The sequence below is a fragment of the Macrotis lagotis genome, chromosome X, assembly GCF_037893015.1.
Source record: "Macrotis lagotis isolate mMagLag1 chromosome X, bilby.v1.9.chrom.fasta, whole genome shotgun sequence".
Classification (NCBI taxonomy): Eukaryota; Metazoa; Chordata; class Mammalia; order Peramelemorphia; family Peramelidae; genus Macrotis; species Macrotis lagotis.
Window position 1 is genome coordinate 638,111,197 of NC_133666.1, and position 9,953 is coordinate 638,121,149.

The 9,953-nt window shown below is 36.5% G+C and overlaps 1 pseudogene; it reads right to left on the reverse strand.

The window, feature by feature from the left end:
- Nucleotides 1–7,151: 7,151 nt before the first annotated feature.
- On the reverse strand, nucleotides 7,152–8,575 carry LOC141499509 (small ribosomal subunit protein uS10-like; annotated as a pseudogene).
- Between the last annotated feature and the right edge of the window lie 1,378 nt (nucleotides 8,576–9,953).

Here is a 9,953-nt window from a genome sequence, read left to right on the forward strand (position 1 = left end):
TTCTCTCCGTTTCTATTTTGCCCTCTGCTTCTAGAATATCAGGGCAATTTTCCTGTAGTAATTCTTTGAAAATGATGTCAAGGCTCTTTTCCTGATCATGACTTTCAGGTATTCCAATAATTTTTAAATTATCTTTCCTAAGTCTGTTGTCCATATCAGTTGTTTTTTCAATGAGATATTTCACATTTTCTTCTAATTTTTCATTTTGTTGGTTTTGAAGTATTGCTTCCTGATTTCTGTTAAATTCATCAATCTCCCTGAATTCTGTTCTTTGTCTGAAGGATTTGTTCTCCTCAGAGAGTTTTCTTATCTCTTTTTCCATTTGGCCAATTTTGCTTTTTAAGGCATTCTTCTCCTCAATAACTTTTTGAACTGTTTTATCCATTTGACCTAAGCTGATTTTTAGCATGCTATTTTCTTCAGCATTTTTTTTTTTTGGATTTCCTTGACTAAGCTGCTGACTTCATTTTCATGTTTTTCCTGCATCTCTCTCCTTTCTTTTCCCAGTTTTTCTTCCAATTCCCTCATTTGATTTTCAAAGTCTTTTTTGAGCTCTGTCATAGCCTGAACCCAATTTCTGTTTTTCTTGGAGTCTTTAGATACAGGAGCTTGTGCTTCCTCATCTTCAGACTGAGTATTTTTATCCTTCTTGGGCTCATATGCAAAATATTTCTCAATGGTCTTCCTCTTGTTTCTCTACTTGCTCATTTTCCCAGCCTGGGCCTGGTTTTGGGGTGCTTCCTGAGCTTTTGGGACACTTCCACAAGGGTCTCAGTGTGTGAGTCTCTATCCTCCCTCCTGGTCTGTGAATGACCTTAAGTGCCCCCCTCTGCCATGGGGCTGAGGTGGGGGGGCCCTGCTGTTCTATGGGGGGCCTAGACTGCTATCAGCATCTGAATGTGGCCAGAGCCCCAGAGTCCTGTTCCAGGGGCAGAGGACAGAGCTCTGCAGTCTCTCTTCACTCCTTTCCCTCAGCTCAATGGGCTCATGCCCTGGAGGCTTCTGCTTACAGGCTCCACCTGCTTCTGTTTCCGGATCTGGGCTGCCCAAAGACCAAGCTGCTAGCTGTGTGCCCTGAGGGCTGGGTTTCATGGGCTCACTCTGGCTGAGGTCCCCCGCTGTTCCCCCACTTTGTGCCCGGTCCTCCCTGGGTTGCAGCTCAGGAGACTCCCCTGCTGCTTTGAGCTGCGGCTCCCAGCTCCCTGGGGCTGCCTCCGGGAGGCTGAAGTTCTTTCTCTCTGGCAGGCCACCCCTCTGGCGGGCCGCCCCTCCGACTCCAGGGAGCAGAGCCTTTCTGCTCTTTTCCAGGTTAACTTGAGTAGGAGAACTGCCTCACTGGGTCCCTTTGTGGGTTCTGTTACTTGAAAGTTTAGTTAGAGTCCTTAGTTTCAAGTTTTATCAGAGAGCACCTAAGACTAGATCCCTTCTTGTTGCCATCTTGGCTCCTCCCCCCCCCCCCAGTTCTACATTTTTCTACCACTCCCTCATCCCTTCCCCTTCCTATTGATTGTACATGTGCATCTGTATTTAACATATTTCCAAATTATACATGTTATGAAGGAAGAATCAAACCTAAGTGTAAAAAAAGATCATGGGAGAAAAAGAAAAACATAAAAGAAATTTTTAAAAGTTTATATAATATATGCTTTTCTCTGAATTCAGACTCCATAGTTTTTCCTTGCATGTGGATTGCATTTTTCTTTGCAAGTCTCTCAGCATTGTCTCTGAGCACTAAATTGCTGAGAGAAGTAATGTCCATCTCACAATGTTACTGTCATTGTGTACAAAGTTCCCTTGGTTTTACTCATTTCATTCAGCATCCGTTCTTGCAAGTCTTTCTAGGTTTTCCAAGTTCAGCTGCCTATTTTTTTCTAACAAAGCAATAGTATTCCATAGCATTCATGTACCATATTGATGGACATTACTTAAATTTCCAATTTTTGCCACCACAAAATTATGCTTTAAATATTTTTGTACATGTGGTTCTTTCTCCCTTTTTTGATCTCTTAGAGTTATAGACCTTGTAGTGGTATATGTTATTGTCCTAGTTTTCCCACGTCTTTTCCAATATTGATCAATTTTTCTCTTTTGTCATTTTAGCCAATCTGATAGTTGTGAGGTAATAACAGGGTTGATTTAATTTTCATTTCTCTGATCACTACTGATTTAAATCATTTTTCCTATGACTAAAAATAGTTTTAGTTTCTCTGTCTGAAAATTCCCTTTTAATGTTTATCAATTTGAGAATATCTTATAGTCTTAGAAGTTCAACTTAGTTGTCTATTTTTTAGGTTTTTGCAAGTCAAATGGGGTTAAGTGGCTTGCCCAAGGCCACACTGCTAGGTAATTATCAAGTGTCTGAGACTGGATTTGAACCCAGGTACTCCTGATGCCAGGGCCAGTGCTTTATTCACTGCACCACCTAGCCGCCTCGGTCTATTTATTTTAGACATGAGTTTTGTTTGTTTTTTTTGCAAGGCAGTGTGCTTAAGTGACTTGCCCAAGGTAATGCAGCTAGGTAACTATTAAGTGTCTGAGGCTGGATTTTGACCTCAGGTCTTCCTGACTCCAGGACTAGTCCTGTGTCCACTGTGCCATGTAGCTGCCCATATGCATCTTTATCAGAAAAACTATCTGTGAAAATAGTTTCTCAGCTTTCTATAGGCCTTCTAATCTTGGTTGCATTGCTTTTATTTGTGCAAAACATCTTTCTTTCCCCTCTATCTTATCTTTTCCCTACTTGTACTTTTCTTTCTCAATTTCCTCTTTTCCCTTCTCACCAATGTTTTGTTTTACAAATCTGAAGTTACCATATTTGTCTTCCTGTTTAGTCTTAATAAATTTCACCCTTAGTCTTTTGAGTAACATTTTTTCTTTCATTGACCTCATTTTTAATTAATTTTTTATTTTATATAATTATAATAATCTTGTTGTGAGAGTAAACATAAATCCTTTCTCCCCCCTCAGAAAGATGAGAAACCTCAAGAATAATGAGAGAAGGGAAAAAGTGTACTTCAGTCTGTGTTCAGATTCCAACAGCTCTGTCTCTGGGATGAGTTGTCTTCTTTATCATAACTCTGCCAGGGAAGTTGCTTCAATATTTTTCCCACAGTTGCTATTACTAGCTGTATTTCCCTCTATTCTATTCCTCCCCACTCTCATTTATTCTATTCTCTCTCCTTTCATCCTGTCCATTCTCTTTTCTATCACCTACTCCCCACTTCCCTCTCCCCATTTCCCCTTCTCCCATCCCTTCCTTTCATTTTTCTCTATGGTAAGTTAGATTTCTATATCCTATTAAGTGTGTATATTATTTCCTCTCTGAGCCATTTCTTTTTTTTTTTTTTTTAGGTTTTTGCAAGGCAAATGGGGTTAAGTGGCTTGCCCAGGGCCACAAGCTAGGTAATTATTAAGTGTCTGAGACCAGATTTGAACCCAGGTACTCCTGACTCCAAGGCCGGTGCTTTATCCACTATGCCACCTAACTGCCCCATCTCTGAGCCATTTCTGATGAGAATGAAGACTCACTCATTTCCCCCTTGCCATCCCCCCATTCCACTACATTGTAAAATCTTTTTCTTGACTCTTATGTGAAATATCATAGCCCCTTTTCCTCTCCTTTCTCTTTCTCTCAGTACTTTTCTTTATCACCCATTGACTCCATTTTTTTACTATATTATACAATTATATTCAGCTCCTTCCTCTGTCTTGTCTATATATCCTCCTTTTAACTGTTCTTATAAATGAAAATGTCCTATGAGTCATCATTATTTTCTTCCCATGCAGGAATATAAACAGTTCAGCATCATTAAATTCCTCATAATTAGTCCTTCTTGTTCACCCCCTCTATGGTTCACCTGAGTCCTGTACTTGGAGATCAAACTTTCCATTCAGCTCTGGTTGTTTCAGTAGGAGAGTTTGAAAGCCCCCTGTTTCATTGAAAGTTCATCTTTTCCTCTGAAAGAGGATTTTCAGTTTTGCTGTGTAGTTGATTCTCAGTTGTCAACCAAGATCTTTTGCCTTCAGGAATATCATATTCTAAGCCCTACAAGCCCTTAATGTAGATGCTGCCAGATCCTGTGTGATCCTGACTAAAGAGCCACAGTAGTGAATTGTTTGTTTCTAGCAGATTTTAGTATTTTCTCTTTGATTTGGGAGTTTTGGAATTTGGATATAATATTCCTGGAAGGTTTTCTTTTGGGATTTCTTTCAGGAGGTGATTGTTGAATTTCCCAATTTCTATTTTACCCTCTGCTTCTAGGATCTCAGGGCATTTTTGCTGTATTATTTTTTGAAAAAATGACGTTTAGGCTCTTTTTCCTGGCTGTAACTTTCAGGCAGCCCAATGATTTTTAAATTATCTCTTCTGGACCTATTTTTGATGTCAGTTTTTTCCAATGAGATATTTCACATGTTCTTCAAATTCTAGTTTTTTGGAATGGTTTTTATTTCTTCCTGATTTCTTGCAAAGCCATCAGATTCCTTTAGTTCCATTCTGCATTTGAAAGAATTATTTTCTTCAGAGAGCTTTATTATCTCCTTTTCCAGCTGCTTAATTCTGCTTTTTAACGCATTTTTCTCCTCATTTGCCTTTTGTGATGCTTTTTCTATTTGACCTCTATTGATCATCTTTTGAGTCTTGTATTTGAAGATCAAATTTTCTGTTCAATTCTGGTCTTTTATAATGTAAGTTTGAAATGAATCTATTCTGTTGAAAGTTCATCCTTTACCCTGAACAAATATGCTGAATTTTGCAGGATAGTTGATTCTTGGTGGAAATCCACACTCCTTTACCCTCCAGAAAATTATATTCCAGGCCGTTCATTTGTTTAATATTGAAGTTGATAAGTTCTATGTAATCCTGACTGTGGCTTTCTGGTATTTAAATTTCATGTTTTTGGTAACTTGCAGTATTTGTCCATTAACTGAGAATTCTGAAATTTAATTGCAATATTCTTTGGAGTTTTGGGGGTGATTTATGAATTCTTTCAAATAGTATTTTATCTTCTTCTAGGATATTTGTATAATTTTCCATTGTAATTTCTTGTACAATATTGTATAGTCTATTTTTCTGATCCTGACTTTCAGGTAATATAATTCATAAATTAACTCTTACTGATATCTTTTCCAGGTTGGCAATTTCCCCTAAGAAATACTTTATATTCCTTCTATTATTTTCTGCTTTTTGGTTTTGTTTATGAACTCTTGGTGTCTCATATAAAATCAAATTCTAATTTTTAGGTTTTCATTTTTTTCCATTAACTTTTGTACATCCTTTTCTACTTGATTGATTTTCCTTTTTGATGAGTTATATTTCTTTTTCAGTTGGTCAACTTTATTTTTTTTTTGATGATTTATATTCATTTACCAATTGGTCATTTATTCTTTTTGATGTCATATTCCTATTCCAGCTGGTCACTTTTACTTTCAGTGGATTTGATTCATTTTTTTCCATTTGGCTAAAGTTACTTTTAAATGTTGTTTAAACATTGTTATTGCTATCTTCAGGCATTTTTTCATGATTCTACATGAGTCTCATTTTTTTTCTCCATTTTTCTTTTTTTCTTTGGCTTATGGAATCTTTTTTGAACTCTTCTAAGAGGTTTTTTTGAATTTGAGACCAATTCAAAAATTCCTTTGAGGCTTCACTTGTAGATATTTTGTCAATGTTCCCCTTTTCTAACATGTATTTGTAAAAATTGCCTTTTATACTATCATAAAAATAACTATTCAAGGTTAGTGCATTTTTTTGTTCAGTTTGAAAGTTGTGCTCCACTTCTGGGTCAAAGGCATTACAGTCCCAAGAGTTTTGTGCAGCAGCTTTTGATATGATTACTGCTTACCTCTTTTTGGTATTGCTTATGGTGTTTCAGGTGTTGGAGTTTTGTTCCCTGCATTAGAGTATCCCCATTCAGTGCCATCTGTTGTCTTAGCATTTCTGGGTCTTGAAATTTGTCTTCCATAGTGAGATTGGTACCCACATTACTGACCTACTGCTTTTTATGAAATCATGAGGAGCTAGACTTTTAAGCAAAGCCTGGAAAGACTTTTTTGAACTGATGTTGAATGAGTGAGCAGAAGCAAAGCAACACTGTACACATTAACAGCAACATTATGTGATCAACAACTATGATGAACTTGTTTTCGTCAGTACAATGATCAAAGGCATGTCTGAAGGATTTGTGATGGAAAATACTATCCACATCCAGATTTATGTGAGTTTAATTTATCTTTCTGCTAAAGTTGTTAATTGTTTCAAGTAGTTTTTAGATGATTTTCTAAGATTCTCTCAGTATACCATCATATCATCTGTAAAAAGTGAAAGTTTTGCTTCCTCATTGAAAATTCTGGTTCCTTCAATTTCTTTTTCTTCTCTTATTGCTCAAGTTAACATTTCTAATACCAAGTGGTGATAATGGACATTCTTGTTTCACTCTTGATCTTACTGGAAATGCTCCTAGTTTATTTCCATTGCATATACTATTTGTTGATGGCTTTAGATAGCTGCTGCTTATTACTTTAAGGAAAATTCATTTATTCCTATATTCTTTAGTGAAATAGGAATGGATATTGTATTTTGTCAAGGCTTATTTAGCATCTATTGAGATAATCATGGTTTCTGTTGGATGCTATACTACTTGGTACATATATGGTTAAAAATTATTTAACTTCCTTATCCCTTTTGTTTTGCATGAGATCAGGATTACTATCCCAGATTTTTGTTTTACTTCTACTGAAGCATAATATATTTACTCCAGACTTTTACCTTTATCTTGTGTGCATCTCTCTCCTTCAAATGTTTTTCTTGTAAACAACATATTGTAGAATTCAGGTTTCTAATCCATTCTTCTATCTCCTTCCATTTTATAGTAGAGTTCATCCTATTCACATATACAGTTAAGATGAGTAATTCTTCATTTCCCTCCATGCTATCTTTTGCCTTTTATACTTTTCTCTTTCTTTTCCTTTTATTCCTCCTCACCAGTATTTTGCTCCCTCTCCCCTTTAACTTTTCTTTTACTTTCATCTATTACCTTTCCTTTCATTTTATTAGTCCCTTCTTCTACATTCTTCCCCCCCCCCATTTCCCCATAGGGTAGGATAGATTTTTTTCTTTAAGTTGCAATCAGTTTATTAAAAGAGATGATTGATTAGGCATCTGCAATGGTGACTTCAACTTCTACATCTGGTTCAAAGTTGATAGAAATGATCTACTTAATTTAAGAAGGGCTATGCAAATCAATAAGGCATTCATTTGTGGATTCTCATCTAGAACCAATCCCAAGTCTTTGAACCTTCACCACAAAGAGTTTTTCTGGTTGTGATGCAAAGTGTCTTAGTGGGCATTCAAACAGGTCTCTTCACTTTCAGGTTCTTTCTTTTCTTTGGCTCCTCTAATTAGATCAGCACACACTTTCTCGAGTGACTTCACATTGCAGCTGGTGAGGGTGATTTGGATCTGGTGAATGGCCACTTCAGGCTCCATGAGTATCTTCCTGGTGTCTTTGGATGCTATGGCATTGGAGTGGCTTCCTGACTGACTTATTTCTCAGTGTGAGTGAATAGTGGTAAGCCAGGATGAGGAAAGCCAGGAAGTACTGCCTGCATGGGACCACAGCAATGGTATCTTACCAAAGAGGGTAGGATAGATTTTTAAACTCTATTGGGAATGTATGCTATTCCCTCTCTGGACCAAATCTAATGAGAGTAGGATAAACTCAGCCTTTCTCCTTTCCCTCAACTCTAATAGGTCTTTGTGTCTCTTCACCTTATGTTATTTAACCACTAATACCAGTCTTCTCCTAGTATAGTCCTTTTTATGTCTTTATTGTTTTTGCCCTATCTTATCCCTATAATCCCTTTGTGAAAATATATTTCTTTTATGTATCCTAATAGAAATACTATTCTCAAAGGCTATTGATTGATTGCTTGTTTGATAAATCAACAGCTTTTCCTCATCTTCACTAAGTACACTTCCAACTTCTGTCCCATTAGATATATACTCCTCAAGAGTCCAAAATCACATCAAATTATAATTGATTTATACCAACCACTGTTTTCAAGTACCCTCCATGGATGCACAGTCTTCATGAAACAAAGCATCATGCAAAGCCTTTTCAAGAACTGTTTATTCTTTCCCCCCCAAAAAACCACACTCAATCCAACTATAGCCAAAGCATCATGCAAATCAAAATTGCTTTATGATCTGTTCATGCCCAGTGCTTCTAAGTGCACTCTCCCTCTATCTCTATAGAATTCGAACCATAGTCCTATAACCCATCTCAACCAAAGTATTGGGTACACTTTCTCCCGCTGTCCCTTTAGTTCTCCAATCATAACATTGCAACCTTTGTTTCCTAAAGTAAGTATTAAGATCACTTCCTAATTTATATATGCCCAACCCTTTTGAGTATGCTCCCACTCTCTATCCCAATTATAATAAACCCTAAAATATCTAGTAAAGAATCATTTTGTAATATAATTATGTAAAGAACATCTAAGTTCTCTCCCTTCCTCTGTCTCTATAGGAAAGATCACCCTCATAATCAGCATTGCATTCATGTCTTATATCCATACCCTCTAAATACATTTCCTTCAAGTATATTTCACCCTTTAACTAGCCTAAGAAAAACACAATTCATAAGAGTCACGTTTGCTCTTTCAAAACACAATCAATTTAGTTCTTCACTTGATCCAAAATATCAAAGAGCTATAGATCCTTTTGCATCCTTTTCAGAAGGACATATGTCAAAATTTTTATATGATCTGGTAGACATTTTGAGAATGATTGTGGCCAACTGGTTTAGAACAAATCTGAATTCTTCTAACCTGTGACCCATACATCCCACTGTCTGACCCAGCAGCTTAGCTTCTCTTTCTTGATCCACTATTCTAATCATATCCAACCATGTCCAATTCATTCCAATCCAATTCACTCTGGTTCACTCCAGTCCAATTCAGTCCAATCCAATTTATCCAGTTTAATCCTTTCCTATCCTATCAATTCAATCTAATTCAATAGGTATTTATTAAGTACTTGTTACATGGAAGACATCATTTTAGGTTCTGGGGATACAAAGGAAAACAAAAAATGGTTTGTGGCTCCAATGACTATACAGTCAACTGGATGAATAGACTGTGTTCATTCATCAACAAATGAGATAGGAATCTACAACAGAGCTTACATGTAACTAGCACAGTTCATGATATTCAGTGGGGATAGTTTTCTTCATGTACTCCTTCATTTGCATCCTTTTCAGTCCTTCAATATCATCCTTTTTCTTTGCCTTGTCTCTAACATTTGTCATTGGACTAGGCAAACACTGAGTTCTCTTTTCCCTGAACTGGAGGTGTTCAAGTAAGTCTGGATGAATACTTGCTAAGCATGTCATAGGGGATGCCTTCTTCTCTTTCTTCTTTTCCTCCTTATACTTTCTTGTTCTTGGCCTTTTCTTCTATGTCTTCCTACTCCATCTATTTTTCTTCATCTAGTTCCTCCACTGTAGTATCTTTTCAAGAATACAAGTAAGAGGATCACAGAAATATAAGGGTTTGAACTGGAAGGAACCTGAAGACATGCAATGTTCAAGTAGGCATATTTTATAATATAATATATGAACATAATGTTAGAACTGGGGATTAACTTAGAACATGGAACATTAGACTTTAGAGTCAGAATGTACATTATAATATTGAATAGTGATATTAAAAGCTCTTTTAATGATCAAATCTAAGACTATAAAGCAGTGGACCAATTCTCTGATATATCACATAAAGAAACTGAAGGCAGGAGAAGGTAAGTAGCAAATGTAGATTTTTATCCCATTGACTTAAATCCTTAACCCTTTCCAAGATAATATTTATTTATCTAGTCCTACCTTAAAAACTTCTGTGATATGGAACTCAATAAATAGCAGAACATAGATTGTTCATAGATCATTTGAGTTGGAATA